This window comes from Vigna unguiculata, chromosome 10, assembly GCF_004118075.2.
Source record: "Vigna unguiculata cultivar IT97K-499-35 chromosome 10, ASM411807v1, whole genome shotgun sequence".
NCBI classification, from domain to species: Eukaryota; Viridiplantae; Streptophyta; class Magnoliopsida; order Fabales; family Fabaceae; genus Vigna; species Vigna unguiculata.
The window spans coordinates 24,056,701-24,073,755 of record NC_040288.1 but is presented as its reverse complement, the minus strand read 5'-3'; positions in this window follow the sequence as shown (position 1 = coordinate 24,073,755).

Here is a 17,055-nt window from a genome sequence, read left to right as displayed (position 1 = left end):
GCTTCCACTCCCTTCCATGGATCACGTCTACTTCATGGAGCTTTCATCCATTCCACACCAAGAGCTCCACCATTTTGGTATCAAGAGCCACTCAACTTCGGCAATCCACCATTGTTGAGTAAGGTTTCATGATTCTTCCAATTTGTTGCTGTTTTTGTTCATTTCTATGGTGTTTTTGTCATTTCTACCGATTGAGATTGAGGCTACATGAATCTCTAGTGATTCAAATTATAGTACTCCTTCATTCAATGGTGTACAAGTGTTCTTAAGTTCTTTCAATTTTCCAACCATCTTTTATTACTTTTCCTTGAGTTTTTTTTTTCATTTTTGTTCGGTGCATTCATTTTAATTTCCAATTCTTCCTACTTTTTGTCATTTCCAGTTTGTTTACTACTATTTTGAGTTGTTATACACATTTTCCACCGATTATTTGCTTGCACAAATTGCTTAGAATCATGAACTTCATCTCACAACCAAAAACACAATGAACATCAACATATGTGATGCGTGTGGATGAGTAGTTCATGTTCTGTCCAGTTTTAATCCCTTTGCATCGATTGGATTGTCCATTTGAGTGTCTAAAGATGTTCTTCTATGTTCATGCTTGTTTCTAGATCATAATCATGCTCATTCTTATTGAATTTCATAGAACATCTCACACAAATTCAGTGAGTGCTTTGCTCCAGTTTCTATTTTCAAAATCACTGCACGCACACCAACTGTTTGCAGTTTATCACGAGTGCCTCAATGCTTCAAATATTTTTTCTAATTTTTGCCTCTTTAAGATAAGACATAGACGAAAATAACACAAAAAGAATCACTCAAATCCATTGAGTACAAAAAAAATGAAAAATCGGTGAAGAGGAGGCATATTTTCACATTTTTCTGGGCAGAGGTCTCGGGTTTTTGCTATTGTAGTGCGTTGTGGTGTGCTTTGTATCCGATTTTAAGTGCTGATTGTTTCTATAATTGTTTACTTAAGTGTGTGTTCTCAATTGCATTCAATTGCCTTCATTTGGAGTGGATTAATTCCCTCAAAATTGGCACAAGTTGCATTAAACACTATAAGCATCAAAAGCAAGCACTACAGTTTTTGTTTTTCTATTTTCTACTCTATTCTAGTACCTTTCTAGGTTCCTTTTGTTGTGCTTCCTTTCATTTCAAGCCTTAATTTCTTGTTTGTCTATTATTCCATATTCATTTCAGTCTTGTTTCATTACTACTCTCTTTGGTTTAGCATTTTTAATTTGCTTTTCTCTCTTTCATCTTTGTGTATTGCCATACAAATGTTAAGTCTCAAGCATTTTGGTTTTGGTTTGAGTGTGCTTTGAATTCTAGCTTAATTGCTTAGCTAGTGGTAGCATCTTAGGTGGTGGATGTGAAGTAATCCTTTAGCATTGTGCTTTCATTTGCAAATTACTTCTCACCCTACACATATATGCAAGATTTGAGGCAATTTTCTTAAAGAGTGTTTGAGTGCTAACATTTGTGTTTTGGCATAGTTTTTTTCTTGTTTCTTGTTACTGTTTTTAGTGCAGTTTTTGTTACTGTTCTTGGCAAATTGGTACTTCAATTACGGTGCGCAAAGTGCCCCAAAGTTGTTCAAATTGGAGTGTGCACATAAGCCATCAACTAAGGCTTTCTTTACTAGTGGTCAAAGGAGCTCATTGAACCATCATTTTGAAGACTTTTGATTGGCCATTGTGGCTTGTAATTGTTGCATCTTTTTAGTTTATTAGTTTTTCTACAATTTGGTCACTTATTTTGGTCAATTTGGAGCATCCTTTATGCCTTATTTTCTACTCAAAGTTCTCTAAAAGTTTGGTGTTCTCGGGTTGCTCCTCTTTGCCTAAATTTTGTGTACCAATTTTAACTCTCTTTGAACTTGTATTTTGACCTACTTAGGTGTCTTGGGGAACCACAAGGTGTTCAATCCCATCTCCTAAGTAGAACCTTTTGATGATACTATATAGTGAGCGATTTAGTAGTAAGTGTGTTGAAAGTTCTAAGTGCTTTCTCACCTTACTTTAGGCCGCATAGCTATATTCATGTTTTCACGTTGCATAGAGGCTTAAGTGTGAGACCAAAGTCTCTAATCTTTTGCCATTTAGGGGTCCGTTTTTAGTGTTAAATTTCTTTGAGTCTTGTTTGATTGTTTTGTGCTTAGTGACTCAAGTGATTCTATTTACTTAGCACTTAGACAATTGTGTGATCTTTGAAACCTTTTACAAGTGTATCTTGGCAAGGATTGGCCTTGGTATTTAAGAAGTCTTAAAGACTCACCTCGCCTAACCTGGAGGTCCACTTGTGATTGATTTCCTCTAGCACACTTTGTTCAAGTTGCATAAGTTCATTCAATCACCATGAGTACATATTCTACATATAGTCCTAGGTTGCATAAGCATGGTAGTCATGAGTTGCATCATACATTTCATAGTGACATTCCATTCTTTGGGGAGGATATAGGACGAATATCATTTAGAGATTGGATGTGGGATACAAAAAAGTTGGTGCAACCATTGTTTAGTAAATATAGTCAACTTGACATTCTTAGGCATGTTACTTCTAGGTTTATAGGATGTGCATCCGAGTGGTGGCAAGAGAGGCAGTATAGAGTGAAAAAGGGGAGAAAATCATGCATTAATACATTTTATGAATTGAAAGCATGCATGTGGAAACATTTCATTCCCCCTTCATTTAGGATAACTAAAGAGCAACAGTCTAGGATAGAAAACTTCATTGACATAGGTGATGCATTCATCCAAAATCTTGCTATGTTTTCTAGACTAGAAAAGGATTTTAAGACCAATTTGGACTTGCTCTTGAGTGAACAAAAAGAGAGAGAAAAACAAAAGAGAGCACGAGAGAAGCTTGAAAAGCTTCGAGAATTTGAGATGCAAAGAGAAAAAGAAAAGCTTAAGAAGCATCGTGCTAAAAGAGAACAAGAGGAAAAAGAGATAAAAGAGAGTAAGAAAAGAGATGAAGAAGAAAAGGAAAAAGAGGAGAATATTAGAAAAGTCAAAGAAGAGAATGAGAGAAAAGACTTTGAAGCAAGAGAGAAATTAAAAAAAGAGAGTGAGTTTGAAAGAAAATCAAAAGTGGTAGAGTCAAAGAGTAATTCAACTTCAAGGGAAATCATTGTTAGGGATTTGGTGTGTAATCCTTCACCAATTCCTTTCATGAAGACCCAAGTTCCAAAGGGAGTTTTCCCATCTTTAAACTCTTCTCACTTTTTCATTAAATATCTTGTTTTGTTTCCTTCTCAAACTTTTTGTTCTTTATCTCATTCCCTTATTTCATCCTCCTCAAAATATAGTGTCAAAATACACTTTGACTTTAAAATTCTTTTCAAAAATCATCCAAGTCAAAGTGAGAAACACTATTTTTGTGAAGTGGGCCTAATACCAACTTTTTCCAAATTTATAAGCCCACATTCACACATTCCCCAATCAATTGTACTACATGGTCTTCATGATTTTAATCCAATTTTGTTTGATGACTGTTACAGATATGTATTTGATCTTGATGGAACCCAACTTTAGTTGCTGTGAGCCTTAAATGACCCTTTTAATCTAAGGACAGATCCTCTTCAAGTGGGAGGGGATGATGTGATCCCAACAAGGCTTATAGCTTGGGTCAACGCTTAGGCCCAAATCATGCTCAAGGTCCAATACATGGCCCACATGCACCTTCAAGCCCAAGCCCATCAAAAGGCCCAATAACAAGGAGCATGCTAAAAAAGATCCAATTGGACTTCATTCAAGATGGCCCAAACCCACATGGGCTTCTCATACTCTTCACATGGGCCAAAGAAGATGTGAAGATTTGAAGAGGTGTCTCAAAGAGCAATAGAATAGCAATAATATTGGCCCATTGTTTAGCCTTTGCTTTCTAGAATAATAAGTCAAACAATGAGTAGTTCAATTGATAAATTTGGGCTTGACTAAGCCCAATAGGAGATTTGGCCATGAGCTATCAAAAGAGCCAAGGTGGACTAAGTGGAAGTCAACACTTCTTCCTACACCTCATGGATCCAAAGCATCCAAGGGTTAGGAATGCTTCCTCCTTTTCCAAAGCATCATCCAATGGCCAAGATCAAGCCTCCTTCTCCAAGCTTGATCTAAGGGCCAAGATCAAGGCCTACTCCATCCAATGGCTCTCATTTCTCACGTGTAAATGGCTTCATATAAAAGCCAAAATTTCACTCATTTGTAGACACTCATGAATTTTGGAATAGAAGCATAGTGTTGAGAGTACTCCACCCTATTGCATTTGAGAGTCTCCTTTGCTAGAGGATTGAATCATCTCCTCTAGCCACCTTCCCTTAGCTTTCTCTTAAGTTAAACCTTCAAACACCTTAGTCCAAACCAATTCTTAGCAAGAGCCTTAAACACTTGCTTCCACTCTCTTCCATGGATCACGTCTACTTCATGGAGCTTTCATCCATTCCACACCAAGAGCTCCACCAATCAATGTGGGCTTCATTCCAATGGTAATGGCTTCATGATAGTTCAAAAGAGCTTCATTCAATCTTCATCAAATCTTCAAGAAGCAAACCACATTGGCTTCTCATGTCAACAATCTCCCCCTGATTTGATGAAGCCAACCTCTATTCTATCTATCTTCTTCTATCTTCCATTGCAAAATGCTTCTTCCATTTGTTGGATACCAATTGATGAAGTAACACCTTAGGTTGAAGCTTGTGAACCTGAAAAACATTTTACAGCAACAATACACACAAGCTAGCAAGTATACAACTATGATCATGCTCCCCCTATCAATAATATGGGTTCAAATTCAGATTTGATTATTGATTCCAATTTTTAATGCTTAGTTTAATGTGATCAATTATCCATTTTCCAATTTTCCAATTTTTCTCCCCCTTTGGGTTCATCAAACAGAACAAATGCATAAAGATAACAAGCATTGCATTTCATTTCATTAATACTGGAGGGGAATACAACCAACAGAAACTGAAAACAAAAAATAAATGCTTAAAGCTGATACAATCAGCCGACTGAAATGAAAAACAACCAACTGAAACAAACAGAACTCAAACTGAAAAATCACAAACACAAGGATGCAATGCATGATCCTAAACAACCACCACACTCAGTCATCTTGAGGGTCATTTTTGGTCTGGAATGAGTGGAGCATATCATGGATATCATGGATTTGGCCATCCAATGCATTGAACCTCTCATTGCAATAGTTGTGATGTTCATGTTGAGACACATTGAGGTCATGCAACTGGTTCAGCACCATCCTCTCAAAATGTGAGTACACAGGGCCTCTATCCTCTGGAGGGTTATAGGGAATCAAGTCCATAGGTCTAGCAGTTGGTTCTTCCTCTTGATTTACACCACTTGGACCAGTTTCATGGTCATGTGCACCACCAACAACAACTCCAATAGTTGTCCATCCATTTCCCACATTGATAAAGCCCATTTTGTGCAGATTTTGGTTGGTGGTATGGTTCAATAGTCCAGTTGACTCCTCTAGCTCATCCTCTACATCAATACCAAAGTATTCAATGAATTTAGACACCAAAACTAGATATGGAAGCCTAAAATCCGTGAGCCTCTTGGCCTTGAGCATGTGATCACGAAACACATAGATCCAATCCACTTGAATGTTGTGTTGAATGTAGTACATGAGTATCAAATCTCCCTCATTCAATGTTGCTACCACGTGGAACAAGGATTTTTGTTACAATCATACCAAGTAACCTTTGATCCACCTTGAGACCACCAACATGGAAGTGTTTCATTTCAGCAATAGGATTTCTCAAGCATTGGCCATAGTATTGCATCTTGTTGAATTCTAAAACAGCCCCAGTTTCACCTTTTCTCACTTGTACACCCCTTGGTTTGAGTCTAACAACATCTTTCCAAGCTCTTTTGTTGATCTCCATTTGAACACCCTTGATGCTGGACAGTAGGACATCATTTTTGAACTCCAAGTTGGTGAAAAACACCTTCACCAAGTCTAGATATATTTTCCCTAAAAGTTCAAGGAAGGACTTCAACTTTTGATGCTCTAATTGTTGGAATAGGCTCTCAAAGCCTTCAGCCCTTAGCCAAGAGAACCTCAACACCTTAGGAATGCTGATCTGCTTCCTATTCATCTCAATGAGGAACACTTGAATGTTGTCCTCATGATCCTCAAACCATGCTTCAATTCTTCCATGGCTTTCATGATTTGGAGACCTTGGAGTAGGAGGAGTGGAGTGCTCATCATTAGATTGGGTAGCTCTTTGGGAACGACGAGGCATGATGAGTGTTGGTGTGGCTGTTTCTAAGAGATGTATGATGCAAATGCAGCAATACAGTGTAGTATTTATAATTCAACAAACTAATTTTCAGAAACAGTTGATTAAATGGTGCAAATTTTTCTAATTAATTCGTTTTATGTTACCCAAATCAATTTAATGCAGTCCAAAACAATATCGCGTGCATTCATGATGTTTTCAATGTGTTTTTATGAGAGAATCAATCAGTTCAGATCATGTAAGCTGCATGCACATTGGAATTGTACACTAGAATGCTTTTTGGTCAAACAATTCAGTAAAAGTAACACATGGCCGATGAAATGGGCAGTTAAGAGCATATAGTACCTGACAAAAAGATGCTTTCTTTGACTGAGTCAGCTTAACAATTCAATTCGTGAGTAAAAGCACAGTTTAAGTAAAATCAACACGTTGAAAAACAGAATCAATCGACTAAAACAGAATCAGAGCATCAGAGATTAAAAACAGAATCTGGTTAAGTGAAATCAGCTGATTGATTTTGAAAATCAATCGATTGAAAATCGTGAAATTGAACTTCATTTTTCCAGATTCAGTTTTAATGAAATCAACATACTAAATTATGAAAACAGCAGATTAAAAATCATAGTAGATCAATTTTTCATCATCCAGTGGCAATTTAAGTGAAATAAACATGTTGAAATACAGAAACAACAGGTTGACAGATAGTGAATTGTGCAAACAGAGGCAGATTTAAGTGAAATCAACACGTTGAAATGCAAAATCAACAGGTTGACTATGACAATTTTTAACTTTTGCATACAGTAACAGATTTTTATGAAACCAATGCATGAGTACATAAGATTAACATGCTACAAACACATCATACCACATTCTTGATGTCTAAAATGCCTAGTTCAGTTCTTAGCTTGTTAAACCTATCTCTAGCCAATGGTTTTGTAAATAAATCCGCCAATTGATTTTCAGTTTTAACAAATTTGATTTCATAATCTCCCTTTTGAACATGATCACGAATGAAATGATGCCTAATCTCTATATGCTTGTTTTTAGAATGTTGTATTGGATTCTTGGTTAAGTTGATTGCACTAGTATTATCACAATACAAAGGTACCTTGCTTAGCCTTACACCATAGTCCAAAAGTTGATGTTTCAACCATATGATTTGTGCATAGCCATGTCCAACAACAATATATTCAACTTCAGCTGTAGAAAGTGCCACACAAGCTTGCTTTTTGCTATTCCATGAGATTAGACTTGATCCAAGCAAATGGCACATACCACTTGTGCTTTTCCTATCCAATTTGCACCCTGCATAGTATGAATCTGAAAAGCCACTAAGAGATATGTTAGAATCACATGGATACCATAAACCAACATTAGTTGTTCCTTTGAGGTACTTTAGAATCCTTTTTGTAGCCTTAAAGTGTGATTCCTTAGGATTTGCTTGAAATCTAGCACATAAACATACTCCAAACTGAATATCTGGCCTACTTGCTGTAAGATAGAGCAAAGACCCAATCAACCCTCTATATTTAATTGAATCTACTGGTTGGCCAGCCTCATCTGCATCCATAAGGCAATTTTTTGCAATTGGAGTGGCATCTTGCTTGCAATCCTCCATTTTGAACTTTTTCAACAAGTCAAAACAATATTTTGATTGATTTAAAAATGTTCCATGCTTGAGTTGCTTGACTTGCAGCCCTAGAAAGTAGGCAAGCTCACCTATCATGGACATCTCAAATTCTCCCTGCATAGCTGTAACAAACTCTTCACACAATGTGTTATTATTTGAACCAAAGATGATATCATCAACATACACTTGAACAAATATAACATCATTATCATGTTTTCTAATGAAGAGTGTTTTATCCACTGCACCTCCAGCATAACCTTTTGATAAGAGAAAATTGCTTAGCCTTTCATACCATTGCCTTGGTGCTTGTTTCAAACCATATAAGGCCTTTTTCAATTTGAAAACATGGTTAGGATAGAGATGATCCTCAAATCCAGGAGGTTGTGATACATACACTTCTTCATTTAGGAAACCATTCAAGAATGCACTTTTCATATTCATTTGATGCAATTTAAAGTTACACATGCAAGCATATGCTAAGAGTAATCTCACAGCTTCTAGCCTAGCTACAGGTGCATAAGTTTCATCAAAATCAATGTCTTCTTCTTGATTATAACCTTTAGCAACTAGAGCTTTGTTTCTTACTATATTACCATCTTCATCCATTTTGTTTCTAAAAACCCATTTGGTTCCAATTATATTCATATCATTAGTTTTAGGCACTAGAAACCACACATCATTTCTTGTGAATTGATTGAGTTTATCTTGCATAGCCACAATCCAATTACTATCATTCACATTCTTAGGTTCAATTTGAGATACAAATGCAACATGTCCACAAAATACAATCCTACATCTAGTAGATACTCCCTGTTTGATATCACCTATGATGTTGTCCTTTGATAAACCTATAGGCTGGATCCAATCCTTGGGCAATTTACTATCTGCAGCTTTTTCATTCGACTGTTTTTCCTTTTCAGCCAACTGATTTTCTGCAGCAGTGGACTTTTCTACAGTAGAAATCTGCTCCTACAATAAATCTTCCTCATCTGCATTCTTTGACACTTGATCTTACAATTTTGGGTTAGTTTCATCAAATACAACATGCATAGACTCTTCAACAGTCATCAATCTCTTATTATAGACCCTATATGCATGACTTTGTGTAACATAGCCTATAAAAACACCTTCATCCGCTTTTGCATCAAATTTGCCAAGACTTTCTTTGCCATTATTTAAGATAAAGCACTTACATCCAAATACTTTTAGGTGACTTAAAACAGGCCTTCTCCCTTTGAAAAGCTCATAAGGGGTTTTCTTCAAAATTGGCCTAATCAACGTTCTATTTAAGACATAGCAAGCAGTGTTGACTACATCAGCCCAAAAGTACTTAGGTAGTGAGTTTTCATTCAACATAGTTCTAGCTAGTTCCTTAAGTGATCTATTTTTCCTCTCAACAACACCATTTTATTGTGGTGTTCTTAGTGCAGAAAAATTATGGTTGATATCATGCTTTTCACAAAAGTGTTCAAACTTTTCATTTTGAAATTCCCCACCAATGATCACTTCAAATAGACACTATCTTGAAACTCTTTTCATTTTCAAGCATCTTGGCAAGTCTTTTGAAAGCATGAAAAGTGTCATTTTTGGCAGCTAAGAACAAAGTCCATGTGTACCTAGAGAAATCATCAACAATGACTAATGCATAAAGATTGCCACCAAGGCTCATGGTTCGAGATGGACCAAATAGATCCATGTGAAGCATCTCTAAAGGTCTTTCAGTTGAAACAACATTTTTGGATTTAAAAGAGACCTTAGTTTGTTTTCCTTTTTGACATGCTTCACACACTCTATCCTTCTCAAACTTGAGTTTTGGTAGTCCTTCAACCAGCTGTTTTCTATTCAGCCGATTGAAATGCTGCATGTGTATGTGACAAAGTCTTCTATGCCATAACCAAGTATCATCCTCTTTTGTAAGCAAACAATGGATGCTAAATGATACATGATGCAGGTCAAGTAGATATATATTATGGACTTTTTTGCCTATCAAAATAATACTACCATGCGCATCATATATCAAACAACTATTTGGTTCAAACATGACTTTAAAGCCTTTATCACATAGTTGACTTATACTTATCAAATTGTGTTTGAGTCCTTCAACCAGCAACACATTTTTTATGTTGAAAGAGGATCCATTGCCTATGACTCCATTTCCAAGGATTCTTCCTTTGTTGTTGTCTCCATAGGTTACAAACCCTTCATCCTTCAACTCCAACGTTGAAAATTTTGTTTTATCTCTTGTCAAATGTCTCGAATAACCACTATCAAGGTACCACAAATCTTTCTTATCACCTTTCATGACCTGTAAAACAGATTTGGATTATTTGGTACCCTTTGATAGGTTGGGTCCATCATGGTTATGCCTTTCTAGATCCTTTTGGGATCCATTTCATAATCCCTTTAGGAACATCATATTTTCTAGCATGACAATTCTTAATAACATGACCTTTTTGCATACAATAGTTGCATGAAATGAATGGCATGTCACTTGGCATACTTTTTGAAAAGAAACTAGAGAACTTCTTGGTTTTCTTTTGAAAAGAAGGATTGAAACCAAGTCCAGCTTTGCCAAACACACAATTTTGTGAACCAAGAACTACCTTTAAGTTTGCTTCTCCTCTTGTGAACCTTGCACAAGTCTTTATAAGGTATTTCACTTGATTTTTCAAAACTGTGCAGTTTTCAATGGATTTTTCAGCTGACTGATTTTTAAAACAGTTGGTTGAATTACTGTAAATCATTTCCAAATGTTCAAAATCAGTTTTTAAATCAACTGTTTCTTTTTCTAGTTGACTAACTTTGTTTTCCAGCCAGTTGTTTAAGCCTTTCAACCAATTGTTTAATGCAGAAATCTTATTTGCTTCATTATGCAACTCTTCAAAATCATGCAACAATTGATTATAGTCATTTAAGTCTAGAGAACTTACTTGGCTTAAGGAAGATGACTCATAACCAGCCATGAGACACAGGTTGGCTTCTTCACTATCCTCTTATGAGGAGCTACTTGTTGTTGAATCATCATTGTCCTCCCATGCAATGTATGCACGTTTCTTCTTTGACTTCTCCTTTTTCCTATCAACACTTTTCTCCTTTTCTTTGTTAGCATTTGGACATTCAATTTTGATATGTCCTTGTTTTCCACAGTTATAACATGTAAAATTAGAAGAGTTTGATTCATTGTGTTTGGAAGTATACCTTTTGGGATTACCTTTGATACCTTTCCTTATGAGATACTTACCAAACCTCTTGACAAGGAGATTCAAGTTCTCACTTTCACTTGATTCAGCCACCTCATCCTCGAGTTCCTCATTTTTCTTGGTGCTAGTTTTCAAGGCTATGTTCATGACCTTTTTCTCATTTGACTCAAGCTCATTAAGCCTTTGCATCTCAATCTCATGCTCCCTAAGCTTACCAAACAATGCAGATGTAGTTAAAGTGGATAGATCTCTTGTTTATGAGATAGTCGTGACCTTTGGTTGCCAAGATCTATCAAGACACTTTAGCACCTTGATGTTTAACTCTTCCTTGTCAAATTCCTTACCCAAGCCTATGAGATGGTTGACTATGTGAGTGAATCTCTTTTGCACATCTGCTATGGATTCTCCTTGTTTCATCTTGAATAACTCATATTTTTGAATCAAGGCATGCTTTCTTGCTCTCTTAACATCATTGGTTCCTTCATGAGTCACTTCAAGAACCTCCCACATTTCCTTGGCACTCTTGCAATGTGAAACACGAAAAAATTCATCCATGTTGAGAGATGAAGTGAGGATATTCTTTGCATTGCTCAAGTAAACATAGGGGGTCTATGAATTGAGGCACCTTCACCAAAGGGTAACTTGTTTTCAGCCATTTAAGTAGTTCAAAACAGATTTAGGACCTTAGTTGATCAAATTTCAAGTACCTTGCTCTAATACCAATTGTTAGTTTTGAAATGGTTGAAAAGCCAAGAAGGGGGGTTGAATTGGCTAGTTAAAAATTTAGGCTATCTTTGCAAGCTAAAAACCACCTTTAATTGAATCAAATAGATCACCAAGTTAGGATGCAAACAGTACTGAACTATACACTTTCAATCGATCAAAAACAGAGTTAACAAATTGATTTTACTAAACAGATTCTGTTATGGTATAATCAATCGATTGAAACTGAAAAACAGTCGATTGAAATACTGGGAAAAATGCAGAAATGAGAATTTGAAATTTAAACCAGAAACAATGCTCAAGAATGATCAAGACCAGTTCCAAATGATTATACAAACATGTTCAATGTTTCAGATGCTATGAAAACATGCAAGAACATGAAAAAGATGATTAAAGCACAAGTTCTTGAAACTTTAAAATGAAAATGCAAGAGAGAAAGGTTAGAGAAGAGAGGACACCACGAATTTTTATACTGGTTCACTCAAACCTGAGCTACATCCAGTTTGTCAAGGCAACCTTAGCTTGAATTTGCACTATTTCAAAAGTTTTACAAAGTATCCACCCTTACACTTCCAAAATATGCAAAAACACCACAAAAGACTCTTGAATCACACAAGAATCACACCAGCACAACAAGAACCCTCTTGCAAACCTGAAAAACCACCAGGCACACACACAAAGCTTGAGAAAGATCAAACCTTAGTGGTAGCACAACCTTGCCTATCACAAACCACCTTCTCCAAGCTTCAAACCAAGCCAAAAGCTCCAAGAATTTATCCAAGATCAATCTTCAACAACTGCAACACCTATGATCACGAAGGATAGAGTTTCCACAAGTTTCCAAAACCAAATCGTGCTCTAAAATGATCAACAGACATCTCTTTCGAAAATCACAGCTTTTATAGTCAAATTGTTACGAAATTCAACATGTTGATTTTCAAATCAATCGTTTGATTTCACTTGACTTAAGTGAAATCAGTCGATTAAAAACTAAATCAACTGATTGAATTTGTTGTAGTTTAAGACTACTGCAACCAACCTTTTAACTTGTTAAAAAGCCATTCAACAGATTAAAAGAGACATTTTAACCTGTTGAAAAATCATTCAATAGATTAAAAACATAACAAAGACCAAACTATATCTAATTAATGCTTTAAGGTCTACAACATGAATTACAAACTACAAATACACTTTCTTAATGATGTAACTACATGGAGAGCACACGTTCCAGCCTTGATCACCATGGATATCATCAATTATTCTTTCTTCATCAATGTAGGCTTCATTGCAATGGTAATGGCTTCAAGATAGTTCAAAAGAGCTTCATTCAATCTTCATCAAATCTTCAAGAAGCAAACCACATTGGCTTCTCATGTCAACAAAAAAGAAAAAAATTGAAATAAGAAAAGAAAAGAGAAAAGGAAAAAATTGAAGTTCTGGAAAACTTTGCAAATGAATTTTGTCTCAACAATTTTAACACACTAAATGCCTAATGTAAGTTTTAAAATATAAAGTTAAAGTTGGTCTAATTTTATTTATAATCAAGTCTTTAAGTCCAAATACAAAAGATAAACTAATATAAGCAATTGTCAAATTAGTAGGTTAGGTTTACAAATTTTCAATAAATTTATCTCAACTTCTAAAAATCTAGCAAATTTACATCTAAATTAATTTCTTAAAAGTGTAGAAGTTAATGCAACTAGAATTAGCCAAAAATAATACCTATAAAGAAAGTCATGGCCAAAAATTGCGTGAAGATATGATGAGTTTGTCACAACCGACAAACCGAGAAGAAAGAGTTTAGAAATAAAGATTAGGAATCACCACCATAGTTTCTTATAAAAAAACTATGGAAAACCATACAATAAAATATAATATGCGAAAACCAGATTTTAGGTCCAAGAGTCGTTTACGCGTAAAAAAGGTATTAGCATCCTATAGCATTCGTCCAAAGGTAATATTTTTAATTAAATGTGTAAAATTGATATAGCTTTTCAAAATGTTTAATTTTCCCTAATAAAAATAAAAGATTATGCCAAAAGACACGAATATAAATAAATAAATATACATATATATATATATATATATATATACATCTATATATATATAAATCTATATATATCTATATATCTATATATATCTATATATCTATATATATAGATATATATTTATATATACATCTATATATATATATATATATATATATATATATACATCTATATATATATATATATATATATATATTACGATAAATCTGGTAACATGGATTTTAGGTTTATTTTAATTTTGTATAAATAAACTTGGAGATTTGGTTCTTTTGGTTTAGATTTTAAGATGAACTATAGTAGTAAGTCTCGTGTCATGGGCAGTAAGCCTATTTTACTTATATTTGTCCTAACATTTAGATCTAACAACTGAGAATAAAAAATAAAGTTTTTGTAAAATCAAATTTATTGGATATATGGAAACTTAATATTGATAAATGATGCCTTATGAAACCAAATGAGGGTGAGATACCAGATATCATATAAAATGAGTAGTCTCCTTCGATCTCTTTCTCATCGTCTTTCTATTAAAAGTTTTGCCTCCTCTTCCTCTTCTACCTCAAATAGGTCAAATCAAAACTTGCTCATTGAGCATAATCAAACACATGAGGAAATCCCTCCAAGAAATAATATCTTTGAAGAAGAAGTTTGCTTTGAAGATATTAACCAAGCAATAGATAACTGGGAAATATCGAAGATTCCACAGGATGAACTGTATATCCTAAAAGAAAACAAACATGTCCAAAATTCGAATTACATAATCAAAACAACGGAAAACAATATTCCGCTTGAGCTTGAAGCTGGAGAAGAATTTCATCTTCTCACAAAACAATCAGTGGTTGAACATGCCAAAAAATCCAAATATTTACACATAGGATGTGTTCAAGTAGCAGTTAAAGTTTTAGTTAGAGAAGGTCTTAATGCCTCAATTCTCATGTGCCTTAGAGACATAAGGCACAATGATTTTCATGATTCATTAATCGGAACTGTAGAAACAAGTCTTGGACATGGTCCTGTGTATTTCAATTGTTTTCCTAACAAAACGGTGAGTCTTTTGGATAGAAATATTCTAGACTCATTATTTCTAAACATTAGGCTTCATGGTTTAAACATGAAGGAGGTATCTATTCCTGCAACATTGCTATATAGAATTCAGTACAAGGTTATGAATACTTGTAACTCTAGAGTTCTACTAAAAACTACCGATAGGGAAACTACCCTATTTGTCACTGACATGGCCAAAGCTAATGTCACAATTCCTAGGCTCATCAAATGGGATGAAGTTGATTTACCCACTTCTTGGCTGTTAGATCGGGCTACTCCTAGTGCTCCAAGGCATACTCCTAAACTTCAGGAAATAAGACAAACTGAGACAAAAAAAGTATAAATCATCTTTGACAGAAGAAATTCCTTTTCCTCCATATCTGAGGTTGCTAGATCAGAATACAATTTTGCTAGGAGATTCTTTTCAACAACCTCACAACATACTTATCGGGGTAGTTCTTCAAGAATAATTACTCCTGAAACCAATCTCCAAGGTATAGAAACAATTAATTCCATACCTAGGCTCGTTTACCAACAAAACGAAGATGAAGATCATAGATCTATTCAATCTCCAACCTATTCTTCTCTTAATGAACCTTATGATACAATCTAAGTTCGTTATTGATAAAGAGTCACTTCGAAATAATTTTTATTTGAAGGATTTACAACCTCAAAGAAATTGGTTTTTAAAAATTACCAAAATTCTAAAAGGGTTATTATTCAAGAAATCTATTACAACTTTCTTGAAAAGGTAAAACTAAATATCCCATTTTTTGATTGGTTTCATGCTTATACCATCAAAAACGAACCAAATTTTAAAACCAAAGACCTAAATGAAGAACTTTCTTCAAAAGATATCAAAAGCCTTATGGAACAGGCCAATTATACAAACAAATATCTTCAAGTTTTAGGAGAAAAATTAATCTCTCAAAAAACTGAACTTCTAAAAATAGGTAGTTCTTTAGGGCAGGCATCTACCTCAAAACAATTAGAGAAACCTTTGTTCAAAACTTTCAAAATAAGTCAGAAGGCTAAACAAAACCTATTAAAAGCTAAAGCCACTTCTGATCAAAATCATGGTGAATTATTAAATAAGATTAATAATTTACTAACAACAGTTGTTCCAGATACTCCTCAACTCACTTAAGAAACTTCTTCAAAACTCAAAATTAGACAACCTACAAAAATGTTGAATAAGATTGATTTGTATAGTGATAGGTTTTCTAATAAATCTAAATATTATAGATTTAACATTGTGCTTGATCGAGATTCCTGTTTCAGATATCTCTAAAGGGAACAATGCTTTAATAAATGGTGTCCCTAAAATAACTTCATTTTTTAGGTCTTTGACTAGCAAAAATGGAGTTTCTATTCAATAATCTTGGTTTTCTATAATTGCACTAGATAATTTGTATTTGATTTGCAATTTAGAACCGTTAGTCGTGCTAAGTATTTCAGATGTTTTTTCAAAGTACCTAGTAGGGATTAATCCTTCTAGAATACAATTTGAATTTGCACCTGTGTCAAATAGAGCAATAAAGAATTTTTGTACTGTCAAAAGACTAACAAGTCCTAGAAAGTCTCTGAATTCTTCTTTGTTTTCTAATTCTGTTTCAGGAATTTCTTCTTGATCAGAATTTTCCTCTAAATTGGATAGTATTGCATTGTAATTTTTTGTTGTTCTTTGATTTCTTTGATCTCTTTTTCGATATTGTGGATTTCCGTTTAGAGATCCTGAATGGTTACTGGTTTAGAGGCAGATTTTTCTAACCTTTTAAAAATAGGTTTAAGATCATACCTATTTGTGACTAGTAAGTTTTTCCTAGGATTTTGTTCTAGGGTTTGTTTGAGCTTATTCAAATAAGTTCTTTTTTCATTGGGATCCGGAATGGAATTAATTACTTCAAATAAGAGATCTTACTCTTTTGTTAAAACATTCACAGTTGGAATGTTATCATTGTTAGAGGATGATTCTTGTTCATCCTCTTGGATTTCATTGAGATTTTCTTCAGAGAGTTCTGGATCAGATTCTTCTCTTAAGTTTCAGCTAGAAGATTGTTGATCTTTTCTTCCAATTCTGGTTCTAGATTGAGATTGCTTAATTTTCTTTTGAGTCTGCAGTATTTACTGGTATGACCTGGT